General features: G+C 43.6%; 1 non-coding gene across 1 annotated transcript; it reads left to right on the forward strand.

The window, feature by feature from the left end:
- The first annotated feature begins 2,500 nt into the window (after positions 1-2,500).
- On the forward strand, positions 2,501-2,615 carry trnal-caa (transfer RNA leucine (anticodon CAA)). Its single transcript has 2 exons — positions 2,501-2,538; positions 2,570-2,615. It is a non-coding gene; the product is annotated as a tRNA-Leu (tRNA).
- Positions 2,616-26,158: the final 23,543 nt, after the last annotated feature.

Below are 26,158 nucleotides of genomic sequence, written 5' to 3' on the forward strand. Positions count from 1 at the left end.
AGACTCCGTGTACAGTGCTGGCTCTTGTTGAAATGTACCTTTCAAAAGTAATCTAGTTTAACATTGGATATTTCATCAGCTCCCTCACACAAGGAAGTAACCATTGCTGCATACAACCATATAATCCCAGTTCCTGGGCCCAGAACCAGGGAAACTCAGTGAACCAGTCACGAAGATATAACCGGAAATGGGGATGGCAATGAGCGTGCAGACATACGCTGTGATAATAGATAACAGGATAGTCTGTGCAATATGAGCCAAGACAATGTGACAAAATCGAGATAGAGCCACGGAGATGATGTGCAGAAGGATGAGAGATACAGTTGTGAATCAGACAGTGACCAGGGGGATACAGATAGAAGTGATGCAACTGGTGAGTGCGCGGTCCTTCTATGGCCATAGAGGCGCGTGAAATGCCGAGTCTGTGGGCTCCACCCTCACCCGGAGCAGCTTCTATTGACATGGGGCAGGGATTATTGGGACCTCAAGCTGTATGAAAAGATGCACAGCAATTTTAATCTGAGGCAAAATAGTTTTTGGAAGGTCAGTTATTTGTGGATTGAGTGAGGATCTGTCCATGAAAATGTCACAATTAGAATGAAAAATGCTGCAAATATTCAACTCGTCGAGAGAGAAATCTGTGCTGGGAGAAATAGAGGTAACGTTTTTGCTCTCTTACTCTTGTCATACGGCTGACCCTGCACTGGGTTGAACTGTGGGAAGGGCTTTTTTTGGCTCATTTCATATTATTCAATTTCATGCAAACATGCACAGGTCACTGAAGTCATCTAAACTTGTGAAAAATATCGGTAATATATGATGTTGTGATTCGGCTCGAGTTTACCTCAGGTTATGGAGGAAAAGCAGGAAAGCGGAGTTGACATTTATCAGATCAGCAGCGATCTCATTGAATGGCTGAACAGACTCGATCAGGTGAATTGTAGCTTCCTGAGGACAAATGGCAGTGAAACTTACTGCGTCACAAAGGGGAGACAATTGAATTGAAGTGGCGACTGTGATTATCTTTGCTGGTTGTGTACCTTGTGAATGTTACCCTCACTGCTGATGTCCCTGCTAACAACACAACACAAAGGTGAGTAGACTGACTGAGCAGTGACAGCTAAGGCACCTTTCCCCTCTTTAAGCGGCTGGAATATGGACCCTGATGTTCTCGGGGTCAGGAACTGTCATTGAAAGGATTGCAGACAGAGCTGCACTGCCTTTGCATTGTCACCATCAGGGAAAATAAAACTGGATTCCCTGACCGGGAATCGAACCCGGGCTGTGGCAGTGAAAGTGCCGATCCTCACCACTAGACCACCATGGATAGCGAGAGACCTGTGTGCATCGTAATCGCAAAACTCCTGGCTTTTTTTTTCTTTCTACAACAGTTGTTTATCCTGCAAAATGACTGAATCATCACGTTTTTATGGCACAGAAAGAGGCTCAACATCCCAGTTTCCAGCCTTTGCCCATAGCTTTGTGTGTTACGAGACGATGGACCGGCCGTTTGAGATGTTCACGTTCCCTTGGGGAAGTGGACCACATTTTCACCTTCAGAAGGTAACACATGACATATTTCCCAAAAGGTGACAAAGGCCTCAGCAGAAACCAAGCCCCAGAAAGTAGGATTTCACCCATTTGGGTTATATTGTCCCATTTCATACTTCAAAACCAGAATCTGACTACAGCAAAGAAATAAAGCATTCGGCCGCTCCCCTCTCCGTGTTGCTCCCCCATTGTTTCCTTGTCAACCTACAGTTTATAATACCTCACCTCACCTCACTGCTGGCCTGTGGGGGAAATGACATTGGCATAATTTCAGACGATGTGAAAGTGCTCCTTTTGATATTGGATGCCGCAGTTGTACAAACATTCTCATCTCCCCCAGTTAGAAGTAAACTCATGACCGGTGCTTTACAAGACCATTGCTTTCAACACTGCGCTATAGAGTGAAGACTGTGCCCTGTAAGGTAGGGTTTCATTCATTAGAAACTGCAATGTAATAGATGGCAGGGTAGTCTGTGCAGTATAAACCAAGACAATGCGACAACACCGTGATGGAGCCAAGGGGATCATGTGCAGAAGGATGAGAGACACAATGCTGAATCAGGCAGTGACCAGGGTGAGAGAGATATAAGTCTTCCCTCGCAGTCTGCTGATTAGGGTTCAGTGCCTTCACTGCCGTGGCGTGTTCATGGTTAAAATTTGCAATCATAACTGTGAAATATTGACTGACCTTTAGAAGTAGAATTACGCCATAGACCAGGCGGTGTCACTTCAATCTACATCCCAGTTCTACATCAGCAATGTCAGCTACAATTGCCTGACATGCAATTGTTTAAGACAAGAACAAGGTGGAGGTTGGGAAAAGTGAAGGGCAACGGTGGTTTGTGAGAGGTGACTGTGGGCCTAATGGAGCCAGACTCAGTGTGGGTGCTGAAGACTGGCTTTTCCTGTTTACCCTGGTATACAGATCACTCTGGAGCAGCCAAGGTGTGTCAGGATGGCCGAGTGGTCGAAGGTGCCAGACTCAAGGAATAGACTCTTTCCCCTGTAAAGCTGGCTGTTCTGGTCTCCACCTGGAGGCGTGGGTTCTAATCCCACTTCTGACAGTGACTGGCCCTTTGTTTGTTGTCCTTTGCAAATATCACTGAGGTTCGGTATCCCGATGGGATCTACCTGTTTTTAAGCAAAATTTGCTCTGGTCAGTTTTGCAGCTTTATATTAACATGATGCAGTTTTGGAGGAGAAGGAGACAGCTCAGCCCATCAAGTCTGCTCTGCTATTAAATGAGCAGATAATCCTGACCTGATAATCCTGAACTGCACTTTCTTGGATTTCTCAGTAACCTCTGATACCCTTGCTGCTGAAAATCAATCGAACTCAGCCTTAAATGCACTTTGTGGCCCAGCTCTGACAATGCTCTTCTGTAAAAGAATCCACTAATTCACAACCATCTGAGAGAATAAACTTCACCTCGACTCTGCCTTAAATGTGCGCCCTCCATTCTGATATTAAACACTCCCTTCCCAGACGGTCCCAGAAGGGAACGAACCTTTCTTCATCCAATCCGTTACATCGCCAAAAACACCTGTATGTTTCAATAAAGAGCATTTTTGTAGTACTGTTTCTGAGCTAATGAAAGTGATGTATTTCAATGTTTCTACCCATTTAATTCACCTCTGATGTGAAACTCTCACTGATTGTGATAGAGATTATCATTATCACTGAGGAGGCAGTGCTGGGCAAGGTAACGGGGCTAACAGTAGACATGGGGGTCTCTTAGCCCTGATTAACTGCATCCCAGGATACTAAAAGGGGCGATGGGAGACATAGCAAATGCACTAGTAATTATTTACCAAAATTCACTGGACTCTGGGGTAGATCCCGCAGATTGATAACAGCCAATGTGACGTCACTGTTTAAAAAAGGAAATAGGCAAAAAGCCGGTAACATTGGTCCAGTTAGCTTAACTTCAGCACTGAGGAAAATTATTGAATCTATGTTCAAGGAAGACATAGCAAGACAGCTGGATATAAATTGTCCCACTGATGTTCATGAGTTCATGAAGGGTAGGTCCTGCTGAATTAATTTGGTGAAATTCTTTGAGGACATAACTTGCTATGTGGACAATGGGGTACCTGTGGATGTGGTGTATCTTGATTTCCAGAAGACAAGTGACAAGGCGTCACATCAAAGGCTGCTACATCAGATAAAGTTGCACCATATTACAGGTAATGTATTGGCATGGACAGAGGATTGGTTGACCAGTAGAAAACAAAGAATAGGGGTAAATGGGTGTTTTTCTCATTGGTGTTCAGTGGCTAGTGGTGTGCCTCAGGGATCAGTGCTGGGACCACAATTGTTTGCAATTTACACAGATGATTTGGAATTGTGGACTAAGTGTGGTGTGTCAAAATTTGCAGATGACACTAAGACGAGTATAGGGCAAAGTGTGCAGAAGACACGAAACATCTGCAGAGGGATAAAAATAGTCTAAGTGAGTGAGCAAAGTCCTGGCAGATGGAGTACAATGTTGATAAGTGTGACGTCATCTATTTCGGTAGGAAAAACGCAAAATGGACTATGTTTTAATTGATAAAAAATGCAGCACGCTGCTGTGCAGAGGGACTTTGGTGCCCTTGTGCATGAATCGCTAAAAGTAGGATTGCAGGTGCAGCAGGTAATTAAAAAGGCAAAGGGAATTTTGGTGAAAGGGAGAAACTGATCTGCAGCCAAAATGGTACAAAATAAAATGTCAGAAGCAGTGTCGGTGAGAAAAGATACAAGAGTCTGAAGTGCCCTTCCTGGTGGTGCAGCGGTTAGGATTTGGTGCTTTCACTGCCGCAGGCTGGGTTCCGTTTTTGGTCAGGGAATGGGAGTTCTATTCTGCTCGTTTATTGTGATGACTGATTTTCAGGAGCAGGAAAGAAGCTCTGGAGCTGGTAGATGGGCTGGTTTGTCCCAGAAATTATTCAAGTTAACAGAGGTCAAAGAACTGCAGGTGCTATCAGTCTGAAAGAGAAACAGGAATTGACCGAGAAACTCAGCTGGCCTGGCAGCATCTGTGGAGCAGAAGAGAGATAACCTTTCAGGTCCACAGATCAGTAATTGGAACTAGACTAGTTATGCATTTCAATCATGTCATCTTGGGCAAAGTTATTAGGTTTATCTGTCAAATCGGGACATTTATCACAATTTCTCTCTCTGAGTGGCTGACAATTGTTAATTGTTACCGTTCACAAAACAGCAACAAACAAAACTGCCAGTTGGGTTAAGTTCAGGTAACTGGAGTGGGAACAGAGGAATGATAATGTATTGAGTTTAAATACAAGAAGCTAGCCATTTCAGCTTTTAGGAACCAAGCAACTGGCACCATTTACACGAGGTTTGGACAAGATACCATCAATGTAAGCCATAGGCACCTGTGGGACTCAAACCACAGCTATGCTGATTGTTAGAAAGGCACATTAACCAACTAAGCCACAGCACCACACAAGCTGCTTCAGCACCACACAAGCTGCTTCAGCTCCAATCCATATGTTCATGAACTTAAACACCCAAACACAGAAACTTTTTTTTCTATCTCAATGTTAATCAGTGAGAATTTAAGTCAAACACCATTTATTTTAAAGACAGCCAGTTCACAGCTGAACATTTCCAGTGAAAATGCACAGAAAGATACAATCTCCTCTTACAGTGCTTTAAAACCGATATTTGCACATTTTAAACTGGCGGGATAAAGAGGATGTGTTCATCCTCTCTGTACCCATTAACCACGTTAATACACACAGACAAAACCTGGCAAACTGCATTCAATCGTCGTCTCCCTGCTCAAAGAAAGATGAAAGGGTTTACAGAGAAGTTGCCAGGGTTGGAGCAGATGATCCGGAAGGAGAGGCTGAGTAAAATCAGGCTCTTTGTACTGGAGTATTGGAGGCTGAGGGGTGACCTTATCGAAGTTAATAAAATCATGAGGGGTAGTGATCAGGTCTTTTTCCCAGGGTCGGGGAGTCCAAACTTGAGGTTATAGGTGTAAGGTTTGAGGGTAAATATTTTAAAGGGACACAGGGTGTAATGTGTTGACACGCAGGATGGTATGTGTATGGAATGAACTCACACAGGAAATGGTGTAGGCTGGTATAAACACAACATATAAAAGGCATCTGCATGGATACATGTAAAGGAAGGGTTTAGTGGGATATGGGCCACATGTTGGCAGGACGAGATAAATTTTGGAAATCTGGTCGGCATGGACGAGAATGACCAAAGACTCTCTTTCTGTGCTGAATATCTCTCGGACTCGATAATTGCTTGAAGTTTAGAAATGGTTCACTCAAACATCCTACCTGCTACACACCAGTGAGTTCACACTTAGCAGATGTTGATAAATGCTCCAAGTGTTGGAAGAGACCTAGCCAGTCTTTCCATCAGGTCTTGCACCCGCGAATTCACACGGGAGAGAAACCATGCATTTGTTCTGAGAGTGGGAAAGGATTGGATCAGTCATCCCACTTACTGAGACACCTTGGTAGCCACACAGATGATAAATGTTTTAGTGGCCTTGATTGTAGTTGTTCATTTTTATCAAATATTGTGTAGACATTCTTTGGTGACTGGAGAACTAATAACAAGAACTTACAGACAGAGAGCGGAGTAAGGAACTACACACCCATAATGCTGTACTCTGTAAATAACCTGTGCCAAGAAAAGAATGGCTTCTGATTTTTGCTTCACTGTAAAGCCCCCTTTTTATGAAGGTGATAAATTTCAGAGAAAAATGTTTCCATAACTGTTCAAAGAGGCAAAAGATGCATTTGGGGTGGGATATGGGATGTGGCTAATTTAGTTCTGGTAATGTGCAATGTGGCAGGTTTAATGAGTTACATCAAGTTAAAAGATCTCTGAGAGAACAGTGCCCATCAAATAGTGTCCATTAGAGTCCGGTGGGTGAGTTGTGGAGTGTGGGTATTTCAACATGAAATATACCCTTTAATCCCGATTCTGTGTGTTCTGTTAATTAAACAATAGGAAGTCCATGCTCAATTATTAGACAACACCATGAACTCTGACCTTGTGTTATGACCTTTTGACCCCTTTTTGAGTGCTGTGGAAAATTCAAGTAGACTTCATCTACGGGCTCCCTTGATGAACTCTGCTGTTAATATTAACAAGCATCTCTTGGTTAATGGTTAAGGCAATGGATTTCAAATCCGTTTGGGTGTTTTGGCACGGATTCATATCCTGCTGACTGTGGACAAAAGCTGGGAATGAATGCGAGGGCTGATTGCTTCCTCCGTTTTGCTTGTGTAGGAATCAAAACAGCAGGAAAAAACATTTCACTCAGACCACCAAGAGTGGGAAAAGGTAATTCACTGCCTGTCATAGCAGAACCAGCACAAACTTTCATAAAAGTTAAAGAGCTTTAAGATATCCACTTGCCGGGCCAACAGGTGAGGCTGTGAGCCATGTCCTGGGAAATAAGTCTGAACAGTCAGTACTGAGAAAGATTCACCCAACCCAAAACAGTAACCCTGATTTTCCTTCACAAATACTGCCAGACTTATTGAACTTTTCAAGCAATTTTGGTTTTGTTCCAAGAACAATCAAGGTCAAGGGATTATGTTCAGGAAACTGTTTGGTCCTTGGAATTCCTGAAACATTGTGTTGTACGTCACACGAAGCGATTCTCAGCTGGTTGAGGATTTGGCCCCTGTGGTCGACAGGTGGCTTGTTGGTCCAGGGGTAAAATTCTTGTTTTGGGTCTTACAGCATTTATAAACACCAGAAGTCCCAGTTTTACATCTAAACAACCACATGTGTTTCGCCAAAGTACCCAATTAATTATCTCAAAAAGCAGCTTCGTGAAATGAAGTTGAACTGCCTGACTTTGGGATCGGGTAGATGTCCTATTGCAGTGAACACGGCCAAGGGATACACTTATTCAAAGGAAGAACAAGAGTTTTAGAATGTTCACACAGGCAAAACCGACTCTGAATGAATTCTTAGGCTGAACCGTTGCTCAATCATGAACGTGAAACTTCAGAAAGTAGGAATGTGAAGTGATTGGGGATAGTGCTGAACAGGCTCATGTGAATCGTAGACAAAGAGGAGACTGGAAGAACAAAACAGGCCAGGCTGCATCAAAAGAATTGTTTCTGGAAGGCATTGAAGGTGTTGCGAGTAAGGAGCATCGAAGATAGATCCAAATATTGAAGGTTTAAAATGTAGCTGTATGTCAGAAATGAAGATGGGTTGGAAAGATTAGACAGTTCTTGGGGAACAGAAGGCTGTAAAGTGATCCGAATGAAGCTTTCCAAGTCATGAAGAGCATGGACAGAGGAAATGAAGGCATGAAAGTGCTACCACACCGTGCCTGAAAGGATTGAGAACGATTAGGCAGATATTTGAAGGCATGAGGAAAACAAAGTAAAAGTGACATGAGGAAGAACATTCCCACATAAGGAGTGGTTCGGGTCGGTAAATCTCGATCTGACAGCGACAGAAGCAGATTCAATCAACACAAAATGGAATTGGACAGCTATGTTAAAAGTACCTGTGCAGATGCTATAGGGAGAAGGCAAAAGATTGATACTGAAAGTGATAATTAGTTGCTTATTGGGGAGACGTGGCATAACTAAGGCAGGGTGTATGGCCTCCATCTGAGCTGTGACAAATTTTGTGATTCTGAGTGAAATCGACCAACAGAATGTGGGAAATTAGACAAAGGTTATACTCACACAGCTGTGACACGTCTGTGCAACAAAACAACAGTGAAGATCCTTTGACATCATCATCGAATGGAAATGCTGCAGTCCAGATGGAAAGCTGAATACTTGCCTGAGACACGCATCTCGAGGTAGCAGAGTGGCGCAGCAGAAGCGTGCTGGGCCCAAAACCTAGAGGTCGATGGATCAAAGCCATTCTCTGCTATTTTCTATTGGTCAGTGCTGTGGCTTGCAGTGAACTGCACTGTGCATTTTCATCAGCTGTCTGCTTCCGTCAGCTTCATGTATCTGAAATAAATACCTCATGTTGATGCACTGGCCAAGGCCACACGGGAGAGCTGATACACTTGTGAAGGTCTGAATGGTCTTCTCCTGTTCTCAGTTGGTCTGCTCCGAACGAAATGTAAAGCTTCCTCTCTGAGATAGGAATAAACCGGTGAAGTAGAAACACATTGCTTGCAGTATTTTTGTTTTCATGACTGGCAGTAATCCCAATGCTGTTTCAGACATGAATGACAAAAGAATCAGGATGTCAGAGACTGCATCATGACACAGACAGAGTTCACCATTATTAGGGACAGATATCACCGATTGTGAATAACTGCAGAGAAATACAAGAGGCATACAGTCACTGTGGACTCGATGGGCTGAACGGCTTCTTCGCACACGGGAATGATGCCATGGATTTATGACGTCACTCTCCCTGTCCCTGTGAGGGAGCGGGTGGGGGAGAAACAATGGCTCATTATTAACCCTCCCTTCCACGTTGTGCTGTCTGCAGCCCCACAACTCAGGGCCGTTGGGGATGTCTCTCAGTGAGTGCGTGTTTCACTCAGATTCACTTAACGCGGGACTGTTGGTGTCAGACATTAACTCCTGCTGTGGAGGTCACAAATGAACAGATGCCCCGTGTGCAGACAAATTCTGAACATCAAACAGGTTGCACAGAAAGATCGCATTTTAAGTTGCTATAGAGATTAATCTCGAGGTTTGACTTCTATCTTTCCGAGCAGCTCTCCTTCTTTCTGTCTGCCTCTGATAAATGTCATTTGATGAAAGTTCCAATTCACCTTTACAATTTGCTGGACAAGTCTGATTCCTCCCCTTCTGCTCCTTCCTTCTTCCAGTGTTTGAGAGACATCGACAAAGTGTATCCAACCCCCAGCACTGCCTGCCTGTGGCCAAATGGTTGAATGCATTTGCCAATGGAGAGAACTCTATCCCAGCAGAATGGTGACAGAACGAGAGGAAGTTCATTGAAGCAATGGGAAATACATGGTCTCTTTACAGCAACTTGTTCAGATATGTTATTACATACCTCCGGAGCAGATAAAACTTGAACTCTGTCTCCTACATCCGAGGTAGGGAGACTGTCACTGCATGATTGACACCTCATTTATTGTTAAGTTGCCCGGCAGCCGACAGCATCATTGGTCTTCTGGTCTGCATCTCACATCAGCTGGCTGTTAGAAATGTGAGAAGCTGCTGGCTTGAATCCTGCATCAGCCATTGTTGCCTCTAATTTTTTTTTAATGTTCAGGAGAGCCAGGGGATGGTTCTTTATGAAATCGATTTCAGTCTATATTCCCAAAAGGTGTTTCCTGCAAATATATCATATGTATCCACTTCACTGATGAAGGGTTAGAATTACTAATGGTCGTAAATTACATTTCATTGGATTGATTTGTAAACTAGCTCAGCAACTGAATAAAACAATGGTAAGTCTCAGTGGAGAAAGAGGTGACAGTGAAGCAGGCATCTGAGGATAAATTTGTTTCTTTTGCAAGTGAAATTTACCATTTCACAAATTGGGGCCCATTGAAGTGAAGCAGTGACAGAGATTCCCTTTGCTGGTGCTCAGCTCATGTATCACATTTCCATCTTGATCCCTGTAAACATCTCAACTCAACAAGAAGCCAGGTGCCCACTGTGGGCCAGTAGCGTAATGGATAACGCATCTGACTTCGGATCAGGACGCTGTAGGTTTCACTCCTGCCTGGCTCGAGCACAGTTGGTCCATTTTCAATACGAGCAAGGTGACACCTTCACCTGAAGTTGGAACGTACAGCAGGTGATTTTGCAGTCAGATTCCCAGAAGCTAAAGTATGAAATTGGAAGTTGCGCATGAACACTGTTGGCAACCTTTTTCAGCTCACTGTTAGTTTCAATTCCGAGCTCACAACAACAGGTTTCATTGCCTGGAGAACTTGCTTGTGTTCCATATAAATCTGCCTGTTGTCAGCGAAACATGTGTGGGGACAGAGAATGAACGTGAAGCACCTGGAGTCAGTGTCATCCTGAGGGACGTGTCTGTGTATCTCCCTCTGTGGCTAAACACGAGGATGAGTTCCATAAGTCGGCTGTAACACAGTTTTACTGTCACAAAGCCTCAGTCCCGTTTGTAGATTACAGCATTAATCTCATTGATATTTGCCCCTGATGCGTCAGAGATACTTGGGTCAAGTGCTAGAAACCGAGATTAGATTAGATAGATGCCTGATGACACGCACCGATACAATGGCCCAGACAGTCTCTTTCCACGTGATAAAAACTCGAAGGCAGGGAGAAACTGACCTGTCATGAAAAGGATCAAAAATGGAAAGGCAAAAACTGTCGTTGAGAAATGATGCAAGCACCTCCAATGTATTCTCTGGTTGTCGAGTGGTTCGGATTTGGTGCTTTTGGAACCACGGCCCTGGTTTGAACTGCTGAGTGGAAGATCCTCCCTCCTAGCTTTTATTGATGACAGCTTTGCTGACTAATTGTAATTTGATTCATTAACTGGCACCACTGCCTCGGCAGCATTTATTCAATCAACCACATTGCTGTGGGCCTGAAGTCACATGTAAGCCAGATCAGGTGAGGGTGGGAGTTTCCTTCCCAAAAGGACAGTAATGAACCAGATGAGTTCTTCCAACAATTGATTGCATGGATTGTATCACCTCCCCTATGAGGAGAAGGAAAGGGGCTGTGAGGTAACTAACTGTGTCCCAAACGATATTCAAGCTAACATGAAACAAAGAACTGCGGATGCTGGGAATTGACAGAAATAGGAATTGACAGAGAAACCCAGCAGCCCTGGCAGCATTTGTGGAGAGACACAGGGTTAACGTTCCAGATCCATTGAATGTACGTCAGAACCAAGTCAGTTATGCCCTTCTATATTATAATGCATAATGCAGGGAAATTACCACTTTTATTTGTCGAATCAGTATATTTATCAAAATATCGCATTAGTTTCCTGTCGTCAACTTTACTACTTTAACAGACTTTAACCGGTTGTTATGCTGCTTCCTTCACCCTCAGGTGGTGAAAGGCTCTGCTTAAATGGTTCTTTTGCCTTTTCCTTTCAGTTAGTTAACAGCGGTGTCGAACGGAGAATTGGCCCTTTTAGGCTCTACCTCAATATGTGTCTCTATTTGCCTCTCTTTGTGTCTGGGTATTCACCTCACCCCCTTATATTTTCTCCTACTCTCTGTCCGTCCGTATCCCTCATTTCCCATTGCTGCTCTTTGAAAAGTCTGAAAATCGGGGAGTGTTTGACAGTGGAGCTGCTGAGAGGCTTCCTCACCACAAGCACCACTCCCACCCCGACGGTAAAGCCTGGAACTGGGCTCTCATTCTCCAAATAGTGTTTCTGTCACTTAGGGACTGAGGCAAGGAGACATTTATTCCCCCAAAACATGATGAGTGTTTCGACTTTGAAATAGAATTCCTAATCCACCATAAAGAAACAAAATGCCACAATTATATGATGACAGTGACGTTTTTACTGTTGGTGTAAAATGAATGAATGGTGACAGCAGAGAATGAGGGTGATCAGTTCGTGGTGTCCGTCTCACTACCACAATATTTCGCAGTAAGTCTGTAGATTATTCTGCCTTACCTTGTTATTCCTACCAAACCTCAGGATGAATTATTTGTTAGCAGGAAACCATTCCCTGGTGGGGAGAAAATAGGCGACAGGAATACCAGCACCGAATGTCAACTGTCTGCATTCAAGCAGAGGAACCATGCTCAGTTCTCTGCACCAACATGGGAACTAACGGCCCAGTGGTATTATCGCTGGACTGTTTATTCAGAAAGCCAGGTAGTGTCTGGAAACCTTGGTACAAATATCACCCTCAGAAGAGGATGGCATTTGAATTCAACAAATATCTGGAATTAAGAATGTAATGATGACCATAAATCCATCACCGGGGGAACCAAAACCCATTTGGCTCCCTTATGTCCTTTTGGCATCTTTTACCCTGACCTGATCGTGCCTACATCTGACTCCAGACCCACAGAAGTCATGGTGGGTAATTAGCAATGGCTGATTGGCTAATTGCCTGAGCCAGTGTCACCCTTATTCCATGAACGAATAAAGGGGCAAAAATAACTTTACGGTTTAGATGAACAGTATGGCATTTCAGAGAAGTTGAAATGAGGAATCTTCAGTGTAAAGCTCTGGCACCGCTGGGATTTTAACTCAAGTTCGCCTGTTTACTACACACTGTTTTTTACCCATCCATTCAGGCATTTTCTTAACCACACAATCACAGTAACTTGGTGAAATTTCCTGTATCAGTGTTACTCAGTGAGAATTTCAATCTAGCTCACTTTTCAAACATGGACCATTCACAGCTGAATATTCTCCTGTGAAAATATACGGAAAGAGGCAATCTCCTCCTGCTTTGGTTTAAAACTGACATTTTCACCTGTTTAAGCTGACTGGATAAAGAGCATGGGCTCATCCTCTCGGGGCCCATTAACAACGGTAACACATGCTGAGGGAACCTAACAAGAGGAATAAGTTCATTTTGGTTAATTGACCAGTTGGCAAGCCTGACCCATTGGAAGCAACATTGAGCATTGCACCAATAGCTCCAAACTCACTTCCTGCCTCATGCCCCCGCACCCCCAGCCATCACTGCCTTTCACTTTTGCTTTACTCCCACACTTTGCTTCTGAACGTGTTCCTGACCGAATACAGGTGCTCAGTTAGAAGCTGCAATTGGAACACGGGTGCCTGGGATAGGACTTCATTCAATGGTATTGGATTTATTGCCCATCCCTAATTACCCCACAGATGGAGGTGACGAGTTACTTTCTTGAACACTCAGACTCCTTGGTATGTAGGTACAGCTTTGATCCCATGAGGAAGGGAGTTCCAGGGTTTAGAAGCAGTGACAGTAAGGGAACAGCGGCATATTTCAAACTCCGAACGGTGAGAAACTTGGAGGGGAGTTTGTGGTGGCCGTATTCCCGTGCAACTGCTGCCATTATCCTTCAACGTGAGGGCAAACTCTCATTGGACTGACTCTGGTAGATTCAGGGTGTGTGTTCTCTGCATAGCCAGGAATTCATTTTTATTCCTAGAGTTAACAGGAAGAGATATAAATCTGCATTTCCTGACTGGGAATTGCACCCACGCCTGAGTGATGCAAACCCTGAAAGCCAACCAGTTTACTGACACTAATCCGTGCGACCTGACTTGTACACACTCCGGCGCCTGTTCTTACACCAGGAGCACCTTCACCAGCGAAGTGTCTCTCTCCAAGTTTCGAAATGATTCATATTATCACCCTGGGCTTCAAAGTGGAGAACGCGGGGCTATGATAATCTGATGTTGTTCAGGAGATGTATTGCAGAAAAGTTGCTGTTGACAGGAGATAGCATGAACTGCAGATCCTTTATTCGTACACAGGATGAGGGCAATGTTTGGCGAGACCAGCAATTTTCACCCATTGCAAATTGCCAGAAAGGGCAGTAAAGAGTCAACCACATTGCTGTGAGTCTGGAGTCACATATAAGCCATGGATGGCTGTTTCCTTCTCTCAAAAATATTAGTGAACCAGGTAGGTTTTTCCCCACAGTCGACTTGAATCCTGAAATGACTAATGGCCTGTCTGTCTCAGCCTTGAATATACCTAGCATTGACAGCCTCTGTTTTCATGAAATCCACAGATTTGCTTCTCCCTGAACATGAGAACATCCACTTTATCTCTGATTTAAATGGGCAACTCGTTTCCCTGAGATAACACACCCGGTATAAATCAGAGAACAACAAGCCTCCAAAGTTTGGTGCGAGCTCACCGACGTCTCCAGTGTCAGCTGTAAGTGCTGAAAACGTTTTATTTTGAGACCTCTAGTTAAACCAACTGTCCTGATTTGCACGTTAGATTTGCCAAAGAGGAATCTTATCCAAATATAGGGCATTGGCGATGATTTAGGTGGTGAAAGGCGCGAGAAAAATTCAAGGACATAATTCTTTCTCGACCCGCTGCTCTGATAATTAAACTTTCTGCTCATGGAAGTTAATCCTTTCCATTCACACTATCTTACAATGTGTTTAGTTCAATTCAATCCCCCAACAGCCCGCTCTGTTCTGATCAAGTGCAGGGTGATGTTAAATATTCGGGTAGTAGCACAGACATCTCAAATCGAGGTCTCGCCTTTCCCTTCCATAAAGCATGTTAAAGGTTGGGGTGTTGCCTGCAGTTGTGGTTGATTTGTAAAAGCAGTAGATTTGAAATTCACTGGGGTTTCCCCGTGTAGTTTTGAATCCTGCCAAGTGTATTTCTGCAACTCATTTTAAATGACTTCTTGATGCCAACAATCTCACGTTTTCTCAGGTCTGCCAGTGTGTTGACATTCAGGAAAGACGTATTCTGAACAAGAATCTAACTGTGCTCAAAACCTTAGCTCTGTTTCTCTTCCCACCGATACAGCTGGGCTTGTTGAGTTTCTGCAGTATTCTGTGCGATTATTCTGAATAACTGCCATTTTCATGAAATATCTTCAATCCCAGTCATCTGGCAACTAAATCTTGTCATTGACACAGTTTCTCCCGATGATCAACCGGCCCATCCCCACACACACCCAAACACCTCATTACATACAGCCCCAGGAAATCTCCTGTTTTGCTCCAAAGGGAACATTCTCGGCCTTGGGGTTCTGTCCCCCAAACGGGACTTCCTCATCTCTGAACATGGTGCAAGAGATTTTGGGAAAATATTGTCAGCTGGCGGGGATAAACTATTCAGGAAGCAAAACTTGGTTTCAGCGGCAGCCACGTGAGCAAGAGCACCGACGGGAAGGTAAGGCCATTTTTTGGTGGCCGTGCTACAAAAACGCACCTCATGCAGCAGCCACCCTCTTGTTTTCAGCAGAAGCAGCACGAACCAGAGCGCCAACAGGAAGGTAAGTGAGATAATATATTTGGGTGGTTGCTTTACCCAAAACACTACTTCAGTAGTGTCTCCCACCCATCCTCCGCCTCACATCAAAAAAAGGACCTGAGCACTGATTTGGTAGGATTGCTTCTTTTTTTAACTTTTTCAATCATCTGTGTGTGAATTTGGAACCGAGGAACGGGTGCCAGGGCAGTTGCATGCTCCTCCAGTAAGATGGGAGAAGTAAGAGTCACTACGAGTGACCCCACTGACTTCATCTGCAGGCAGTGCATCCAACTCCCGTCCTCAGGAACTGCATTAGGGAACTGGAGCTGGAGCTGGATGAACTTCGAAGCGTTTGGGAGAGTGAAGGGGTATTTGAGAGTTACAGGGAGGTAGTTACACCGCAGGTACAGGACAAAGGTAGATGGGTTACAGTCAGGGGACAGAAAGGGAACAGGCAGACAGTGCAGGGATCCCCCGTGGCCATCCCCCTCAACAAGTATCGTGTTTTGGATACTGTTGCGGGGGATGACTGACCAGGAGTAAGCCATAGGGTACAGGTCTCTGGTGCAGAGTCTGCCCCTGGTGCTCAGAATGGAAGAAGGGAGAAGAGGAGAGCATTAGTCATTGGGGACTCCGTAGTTCGGGGAGAAGACAGGAGATGCTGTGGGGACGAGAGGTACTCGCGTTTGGTGTGTTGTCTCCCAGGTGCCAGGGTCCATGATGACTCGGATTCTATTTTCGGGATCCTTAAGGGGTGGTGGGGGGGGGAGAATCCCCAAGTCGTGGTCCACAGAGGTACCTATGTCATGGGTAGGAAAGGGGATGGGGATGTGAGGCAGAAATTCAGGGAGTTAGAGTGGAAACTTAGAGCTAAAACAAACAGAGCAGTTATCTCTGAGTTGATATCCATGCCGCGTGGTAGCGAGGTGAGGAATAGGGAGAAAGAGCAGTTGAACCCGTGGCTGCAGGAATGGTGCAGAAGGGAGGGATTAAGATACCTGGATAATTGGGTCTCATTCTGGAGTAGGCAGGACCGCTACAAACAGGATGGCCTATACCTGAACCAGAGGGGTACCAATGCCCTGGGGAGGAAATTTACTATTGCTCTTCGGGAGGGTTTAAACTAATCCAACAGCGGGGTGGGAACCTGAATTATAGACCCAGTGTACAGGAGGTTGGGAGTAGCGAAGTCATAAATAAGGTTTCAAGATCACTGGAGTGTGCTGGCAGGCAGGAAGTTGGCTTGAAGTGTGTCTCATTCGACGCCAGGAGCACCCGGAATAAGGTGGGTGAACTTGCAACATGGGTTGGTACCTGGGACTTTGATATTGTGGCCAATTCAGAGACTTGGATCGAGCAAGGACGGGAATGGTTGTTGCAAGTCTGTGGTTTAGATGTTTCAGTAAGATCAGGGAAGGTGGGAAATGATGTGGAGGTGTGGCATTGTTAGTCAATGGCAGTATTACGGTGGCAGGAAGGATGTTTGATGAGGATTCATCTACTGAGGTAGTATGGGCTGAGGTTAGAAACAGGGAAGGAGCGGTCACCCTGTTGGGAGTTTTCTATAGGCTTCAGAAGTTGCAGAGGTGTAGAGGAAAGGATTGCCAAGGTAATTCTGGATAGGAGCAATGGTAACAGGTTAGTTGATAGTGGGACTTTAACTTTCCAAATATTTACTGGAAACACAACAGGTAAAATACTTTAGATGGGTCAGTTTTTGTCCAACCTGTGCAGGATGGATACACCAACAAGAGGTGAGGCCACTTCGGATTTGGTTCTGGTTAATGAACCAGGCCAGGTGGTAGATTTGGAGGTAGATGACCACTTTGGTGATAGTGACCAGTTTGGTTACGTTTACTTCAGCAATGGAAAGGAATAGGTATATACCGCAGGGCAAGAGTTATCGCTGGGGAAAGGGAATTATGAGGTGATGAGGCAAGATTTCGGATGCAGAGGATGGAGAAGGCAACTGAAGAGGTTGGGCACAATTGAAATGTGGAGCTTTTTCAAAGAACAGCTACTGCGTGTCCTTGATCAACATGTACCTTTCAGGCAGAGAAGTTGAATCTCTTGTCAAGTGGAAGAGGGAGGTTTACGTAAAGGTGAGGCATGAAGGCTCAGTTAGGGCACTTGAGAATTACAAGTTAGCCAGGAAGGGCCTGAAGAGAGAGCTAAGAAGAGTCAGGAGGGGACATGTGAAGTCTTTGGCAGGTTAGGATCAAGAAAAACCCTAAAGCTTTCTATAGATGTTTCAGGAATAAAAGAATGACTGGAGTAAGATTAGGGCCAGTCAAGGACAGCAGTGGGATGTTGTGCGTGGAGTGCGAAGAGAAAGGAGAGGGGCTAAGTAAATATTTTTCATCAGTATTCACACAGGAAAAGGACAATGTTGTCGGGAGAATACTGAGATACAGGCTAATAGACGAGACAGCATTGAGGTTCACAAGGTGATGGTAGCAACCCTGGAAGGTGTGAAAATAGATAAGTCCCCTGGGACAGATGGGATGTATCCTAGGATTCTCTGGGAACATAGAACATAGAACATAGAACAGTACAGCACAGAACAGGCCCTTCAGCCCACAATGTTGTGCCGACCATTGATCCTCATGGATGCACCCTCAAATTTCTGTGACCATATGCATGTCCAGCAGTCTCTTAAATGACCCCAATGACCTTGCTTCCACAACTGCTGCTGGCAACGCATTCCATGCTCTCACAACTCTCGGCGTAAAGAACCTGCCTCTGACATCCCCTCTATACTTTCCACCAACCAGCTTAAAACTATGACCCCTCGTGCTAGCCATTTCTAGGGAGCTAGGGAGGAGATTGCAGAACCTTTGGCTTTGATTTTCATGTCGTAATTATCTTCAGAAATAGTGCCAGAAGACTGGAGGATAGCAAATGTTGTTCAAGAAGGGAAGTAGAGACAACCCTGGGAATTATAGACCAGTGAGCCTTACTTTGGTTGTGGGTAAAGGGTTGGAAAGGATTGAAAGAGATAGGGTTTATAATCATCCAGAAAGGAATAATTTGATTAGGGGTAGTCAAAATCGTTGTGTGAAGGGTAGGTCGTGCCTCAAAACCTTATTGAGTTCCTTGAGAAGGTGACCAAACAGGCGGATGAGGATAAAGCAGTTGATACGGCGTATATGGGTTTCAGTGAAGCGTTTGATCAGGTTACCCATGGTAGGCTGTTGCATAAAATACTGAGGCACGGGATTGAGGGTGATTTACTGGTTTGGATCAGAAATTGGATAGCTTTAAGAAGACAGAGGGTGGTGGTTGATGGGAAATGTACATCCTGGAGTTCAGCTACTAGTGGAGTGCTGCGAGCATCTGTTTTCGGGCCAATGTTGTTTGTCATTTTTATAAATGAGCTGGATGAGGGCATAGACAGATGGGATAAATTTGCGGTTTACACTAAAGTCAGTGGAGTTGTGGATAGTGCAGAAGGATGTTGCACGTTACAGGGGGACATAGACAAGCTGCGAAGATGGGCTGAGAGGTGGCAAATCTAGTTTAATGCAGAGAAGTGTGACATGATTCACTTTGGAAGGAGTAACAGGAATACAGAGTACTGGGCTCATGGTAAGATTCTTGGTAGTGTGAATGAGCAGAGAGATCTCGGTGTCCATGTACATAGATTGCAGGAAGTTGCCACCCAGCTTGATAGGGTTGTGAAGTACCGGGTGTTAGGTTTTATTGGTAGTAGTTTGAGTTTTGGAGCCATGAGGTCATGATGCAGCTGTACAAAACTCTGGTGTGGCCGCACTTGGAGTATTGCACACAATTCTGGTTGCCACATTATAGGAAGGATGTGGAAGCGTTGAAAAGTTTGCTGAGGAGATTTACCAGGGTGTTGCCTGGTATGGAGGGAAGGCCTTACGACAAAAGGCTGAGGGACTTGAGGCTGTTTGCATGAGAGAAAAGAAGGTTAAGAGGTGACCTAATAGAGACATACAAGATAATCAGGGGATTAGATAGGGTGGACAGTGAGAGCCTTTTTCCTCACATGGAAATGGTTAGCATGAGGGTACATAGTTTTAAACTGAGGGGTGATAGATATACGACAGATGTCAGAGGTAGGTTCTTTTCTCAGAGAGTAATAAGGGTGTGGAATGTCCAGCCTGCAACAGCAGTAGACTCGCCAAGTTTAAGGACATTTAAATGGTAATTGGATAAACATATGGATGATAATGCAATAGTACAGGTTAGATGGGCTTCAGTTTGGTTTTACAGGTCGGCACAACATCGAGGGCCAAAGGACCTGTGCTGCACTATAGTGTTGTATGATCTATGTTCTAGAGCACCAGGATAAATGGGATCTTCTCTGCATGGTGCTCTGAAGTGAGCAAGATGCTGCAATTTTCAGTTCTTGGGAACCAGAAACAGAATGTAAGATAGCAAAATTCCCAAATGACATTTAAACAGTTGGTAATGCTGGCTGTGATGGGGAGCTACAGAGTGTCCAGATGAATATTAAGTAAAAAGAAGCAAAAGAACTGTGGATGCTGTAAATCAGGAGACAAAACAAAGTTGCTGGAAAAACTCAGGGGGCCTGGCAGCACCTATGGAGGAGAAAACAGAGTTAACCTTTCGCTTCCGGTGACTCTTCCTCAGAATGGTTCGGAGGAAGGGTCAGCAGACACAAAATGTTAACTGCGTTTTCCCCTCCATTGATGCTGCCAGACCTGCCGAGCTTTTCCAGCAGCTTTGTTTTTGTTACAGAGGGATATTGAGAGTTTAGGAGAATGGGCCAGAATTTAGCAGATGGAGTTTAATGTGGATAAGTGCAAGGTGTTCTATTTTGGACAGAAAATTAAAGGATAAATTCCTCTTTATTTGGAAGCAGATTCAAAGTGTGTGAATGATGAAGAATTTAGGTGTCTCTGTGTATGAATGTCAAAGGAGGTGTGCAGGTGCAGGATACAGTAAGAAAGGCAAATGAATCCCTGGAATTTATTGCAAAAGAACTGCATTATAAAACAAAAAATAAGGTTGTTACAATCAGGCTTTGTCGAGGCCACGCCTGGAGTATTTTGTCCTGTTTTGGTCTCCTTACTTATGAAGGATGTGGTTGGCACTGGGGTCTGTTCAGAAGAGGTTTAGCACTTTGATTCCAGGGATGAAAGGATTGTCATATGATGAGAGGTTGAATAGCTTGGGCTTCTACATCGCTGGAGTACAAAAGAATAAGGGAGGATCTGATTAAGGTGTATGTAATGCTGAAGGATGTTGATAATGTGGAGATTGGCAACATGTCCTCTTATGGGACCAACTCGCCTTGAACAATTTGTCAGAGATACAGAATGAGAAGAGGCAGGTTCAAAATTGACATAAGATGAAACTACTTCTCTCAGAGTGTTGTGAATGTGGAACTTACTGCCCCAGAGTGTAGTGGAGGCAAAGTCAATCAACAGTTTCAACAAACAAAGAAATGGGTTTCTAATGAAAAGTGGGACAAAGGGCTGTGGGGAACAGGCAGGAAAGTTAAATTGAGGCAGGATAAGATTAGCTATGATCATATTAAGAATCACAGTGTATTCCAAGGGTTGAATTGCTACTTCTGCTCTTCACTCCTGTGTTCCAATGTTGTTCCATCTGAAGTTCTTTGGCATTCAGACTTCAGTGAAGGTTGGGGTGGTGGGAGTCGAGGGGCTCAGTCAATGCAGGCTGGTTGGTGTGTGTGGAGCAAGACAGTAATGTGGATACAAAAACGGAATCAGGTCTTGCTGATTGCCAGAGCAGATCTGTGAACCAGGCGGCCTATTCTCGTTCCTAATTCCTGATGTCTAATTGCCTTGAGTAAACAAAATCCAAATGTCACAGTCAGACAGAAAAGTCCTTAATTAATATGCCAATTTCATAATAAAAAGGCAAATAACCACTTACATCAGAAGTAAAGAGAGGGGACCATTGTTTTGAGTTTTAAAAATTATTTTCTGCACTGCAGAGGGGGAATTGGGTGATGGGACTGCACAACACGTCAACATTGTCACAAATTGGCAGTGTGGATATGGAGTAATAGTATTTTATTGTCAATTCCAAAGGAACTTTTGTTTTATTTTTGTTCATTCAAAGGATGACAGTGTTACTTGTTTGGCCTTGATTTATTGCACATTCCTAATTGCCCAGAGGGCAGTTGAGAGTTGGTCTGGAGTCACACGTAGGCAGAACAAGTAAGAATGGCAGTTTCTTGACCAAAAGGGGATTAGTAAAAAAAATGGGCTTTCCCAGCAATCGGTAATGGGTTTGTGGTCATCATTAGACTCTTAATTCCAGATATTTGTTGTATTCAAATTGAACTACCTGCCATAGTGGGATTCTTACACAAGTCTCTAGAACATTACCTGGATCCCTGTACGAACAATCCAGTGATAATACCTAGGGGCCATTGTCACCCCCGAAAGCAGGCAATTTATATATTCTGATTGTATTATGGAAGAAGGTAAACATTGAAAATCTTAGAAGGGGGAAATACGAAGAACACATGAGTCGAGAAAGAGATGTTGCTGTGTCAAGTGAACATTAAAAAATTGGTGTATGAAGCACAGTAGGAAAAATGTGTCTGTTTTCGAACATGTTGAAGGTTTGAATGGAAAATCTGTGTGTTATTTCAAATGAGAGATTGCAAACATGAGGTGGAGAGGAACCAGAAACCTGTGTGAGAAAATAAAACTTTGCATGTACATCGAGTTTTTAGGGAGGCAATGCAAACGCTGAAACATTCCAAAACAGAATGCTTTCAGAACTAGGGCAGTTTTTGGACAGTTTTCCGGAGTAATGGTGAAACTGCATTGAGAGAGCTGTGGGTATGATGAAATCGGAAGCCACACAGAGATGATTGATTGAATTGATTCCTGTGAGAAATATTTGTCTTCGGAGGAAATCATGACCAGACTGGCTCTGGATATATTGGACTTTAGACAAATGACACAAGGTCTTGTTTAATCCCAAAATATTCCGAGCAGTCTTTTCAAGCTGAATGCTGAAACAATATTTCAATTTGTGCAAGACATTACTACCAGTGGATGGACTGTAAAACTGGAGAATATCTCAGACATTGCTGATTTATTTTCTTGACTGTTTCAAAGGATTGTGTGTTTACAGAAGTCTTTCCAGAGGGAGATGGAAAACGTTGAATATTCTTAAGGGAGAGGCAGACAGATTCTTGACTAAGAATGGCACACTAATGTTATAAGGGGTGGAGAGGAATGTTTATTTGAGGCCATAACCAGATCATTCAAGAGCACATCACACGGAGGATTTGGTTTGACTTTTTTAATCACTTACTCCTGTTCGAAGTTTCTACATCTCTCTTGTCTTTAGATACCGGAAAATAGTGAGAAAATTCACATGGCCACGAAGGCTCTCTCTTTCAGAATGATGGGTACAACTTCCAAATACAATTTTTAAATGGCACTATGAAAATACTCAGGAAAGTTTCATGGTTTTGCAGAAAGGTCAGAGATATAGAACAAAGTTAAAATCTCATTAAAACTACTTTATTAATCAGATTGGGCTGAATATATGTCTTTAATAGTACACATTACTTTTATTTGTTCTGGTGAGATGAGTTTCATTGGCAAAACCAGCATTTATTGCCTGTCTAATTTCCATTCAGAATATGATGATGAAACCCAGGGACACTATAGACACGTTTTGTGGAGTGGTTCAGGATTTTGAGCAAGTGATAGCGAAAGAAAAATGATATATATCCAAGTCAGGATGCTGTGTGGTCTTGGAGATTGTAATCCTCAACACTTGATGCTCACATTCTGTGAAAATTGTGCGACTGCATTTTCTGTTTTCAAAAATTAATGTCAGAGAGTCATTCAGCATGAAAACGGGACCTTCAGCTCAACATGTGTATTCCAGTCAAAAAACAAAACTACATTAATCACACTTACCTTGAAGTCCACAGCCACTAGGCCCTGGCATTTTGAGTGCTCTTCCTGTTGCTTCTTAAATGCTGCGTTATCTTTTATTATCTGTGACCTGTGCCGTGATTTGGCTTTTTCTTTCAATTTATGCATGAACAGGTTCGCAAATATATCCCACAATATCAAAGGCAGTGATTAGTCTAATAGATCAATAGAAAATCAGACGTACATTTTAATTCATATGGGATTTTAACGTTGCTAGACTGGCATTAAATGACCTTGAAAACTTCCAGCTAGAAGTTCACCAAATTGGAAATGTAGGGGACACTACTTCATAGTACAATGGGATCTTGATCAGATGGGCCAGTGGGCCAAGGAGTGGCAGACAGAGTTTAATTTGAATAAATGTGGGGTGCTGCATTTTGGAAATCAAATTAGGACAGGGCTTATACTCTAAATGTTAAGGCCCTGGGGATTATTGCTGAACAATTGGTCCTAGCATGGAGTTGCATCGTTCCTTGAAAGTGGAGTCAGAGATAGACAGGACAGTAAAGAAAGCGTTTGGTAAACTTGTTTTTATTGGTCAGTGCATTGTATGTAGCAGTTGGGAGGTCATGTTGCGGCTGTACACTGGTTAAGCCACTTTAGGAATATTGTAGGCAATTCTCATCTCCCTGCTATTGAGAGGGTTCAGTAAAGATTTATAAGAATGCTGCCAGGGTTGGAAGGTTTGAGCGTTAGGGAGAAACTGATTAGGCTTTTGCCTGGAGATTTGAAGGCTGAGGGATGACCTGACTGAGGTTTATAAAGCCAGGAGGGAAATAGATGGGGTAACTAGAAAAGGTGTTTTCATCAGGGTGGGGGAGCCCAAAATTAGATGGTGTGGGTTTAAGGTGAGCTAGAAAAGATTTAGAAGGGACGTCAGGGGTAACATTTTCACCCAGATGCTGGTGTGTGTGTGGAATGAGCTGCATGGGTAAGTAATAGAGTTTGGTACAATTACAATATATGAAAGGATGGGTCTGTGATCAGGAAGAGTTTAGAGGGATATGAGTCAGATACTGGCAAATGGTGCTAGATTTATTTGAGATATGTAGTTGGCATGGACGAGGTGAACTGAAGGGTCTGTTTCCATTCTTCACAACTTTATGACTCAATGATTTGGTGAATTTCTGATGAATAGTTACACACAGGATATTTGTCACTGGAAGTTGATTATCCCATTGAATATCAAGGTGGGCCTTTTGGATTGCCTCCTGTTGGAGATAATTCCTGCCCCCGCAATATTGAAGGACTGTTATTGTTTGCCATTCATCAGTTAAACCTGAGCGGTGCCCACATATTTTGAAATAAAAACATAGATGACTGCAGGAACTGAGGACTGTGAAACTCTGCTGAGGAATCTGTTTCAGCACAGTTGGGTCACTGATGTTTTCATTCCCTGTCAATATGGCCTGTTTTTGAGCATTGCAATCTTGGGTCAAACAGAAACATTCTTTTCGGAAATGCACATTCGAGTGGCACGAACATGGAACCAGAACATGGAAACAGCAGTGGAGGGGAGTGGGGATTAAGAACTGGCAGGAAACAAATGCATTCTCAAAATGTGTACATGGGAAGAAGGAGTTGATTCTTCCTTGAGGAATGACACCGTAACAGCGAAAATACTTTATTCTAATGAAGGAAAAACTGTATCCAGGTTATTGGTTTCATTAAAATAATGGCGACAAACTGCTGGAATAATCTGGCACTGACCATTGAAAAATCCTGGATGTTTTCAGAGATGGCTGGACTTTCCTCGGCTGAGAAAGTGCTGATACTTTGAGAGACGTGGTTTTGAAAAAGAACTTTCTGAGCACAGTTGATCAAACAGATAAACTAGAGCCATTGGCTGCTACTTCGGAATATATCAGACCTTTCATGGTTGCTGCCACATGGAATCATACAACTGAGAAAAGGCCCATTGAGGCTGCACCACCAGGTGCTTATACAAGTGCTTTCTAAAGTTTAGGATGTTGCCTGCCTCACCCACCCTCCTTAGCAGTGCATTCCAGACACCAAATAGTTTCATCATAAATAGGGCAAACGTCTCCTGGCAGAATCCGAAGCCCAAACCGAAAATTTCTTTGGGATATTATGTGTTCTGTACTTTCACTCTTTATTGTTTCAGCCAATGTTCCAACATCATTTGAAGTGAGATCAGAGTAATTTCCCATGCCAACGGTGTTACTTCTGTCATTGCAGCATCAAGGACTCTGAACAAAAATGTGCTCGATGCGAATTGGGGAGAATCCTGCACGAGTCATGTCCTCGATTGAACAAAGGGAAAATCAATCTCTGAAAGTTATCATTCAAGACACTTGTCGTCCTAGATAGGCATTAAATTGCTGCTCCTTGACTATGAGATATTGAAAAAAAAAATCATTGAACCCCTTATAAACAACTTTGTGTCTACTTCTGCAGCACTTGGATTAGAAGTGTTTCACGAAGGCAGCTCTATGTTACTTTCTCCAGAGATATTGGTGATGTCAAATAAACTTAGCCTTTGCTCGTGCCCACTAAAACCCATGGAGAAGTGTGTCCTATTAGAAAGATCAAGATATTTTATATTTTCAGTTTAGTCTAAAGTCTCAGAAAGGTAACACTTTGCTAGATGAGTGTAAACCCAACGACATCATAAGCGCATCATGACATTGAGGTAAGGGTCTGCATCGTTTTCAATGAGAGGACTGGTCGTGCAGTATCAGTGCCACTGAGTTCAAACTTTTCATGGCTATTTATCTCAATGCAACACGCCATCGATTTTACGGGTGTTTATGAAAAAAATGCCTCAATTAATGGCCATTCACAAATACTTGAGGGTCAACTCAAATGGCAGTTT

The sequence above is a fragment of the Stegostoma tigrinum genome, unplaced genomic scaffold (assembly GCF_030684315.1).
Source record: "Stegostoma tigrinum isolate sSteTig4 unplaced genomic scaffold, sSteTig4.hap1 scaffold_76, whole genome shotgun sequence".
In the NCBI taxonomy this organism is placed as follows: Eukaryota; Metazoa; Chordata; class Chondrichthyes; order Orectolobiformes; family Stegostomatidae; genus Stegostoma; species Stegostoma tigrinum.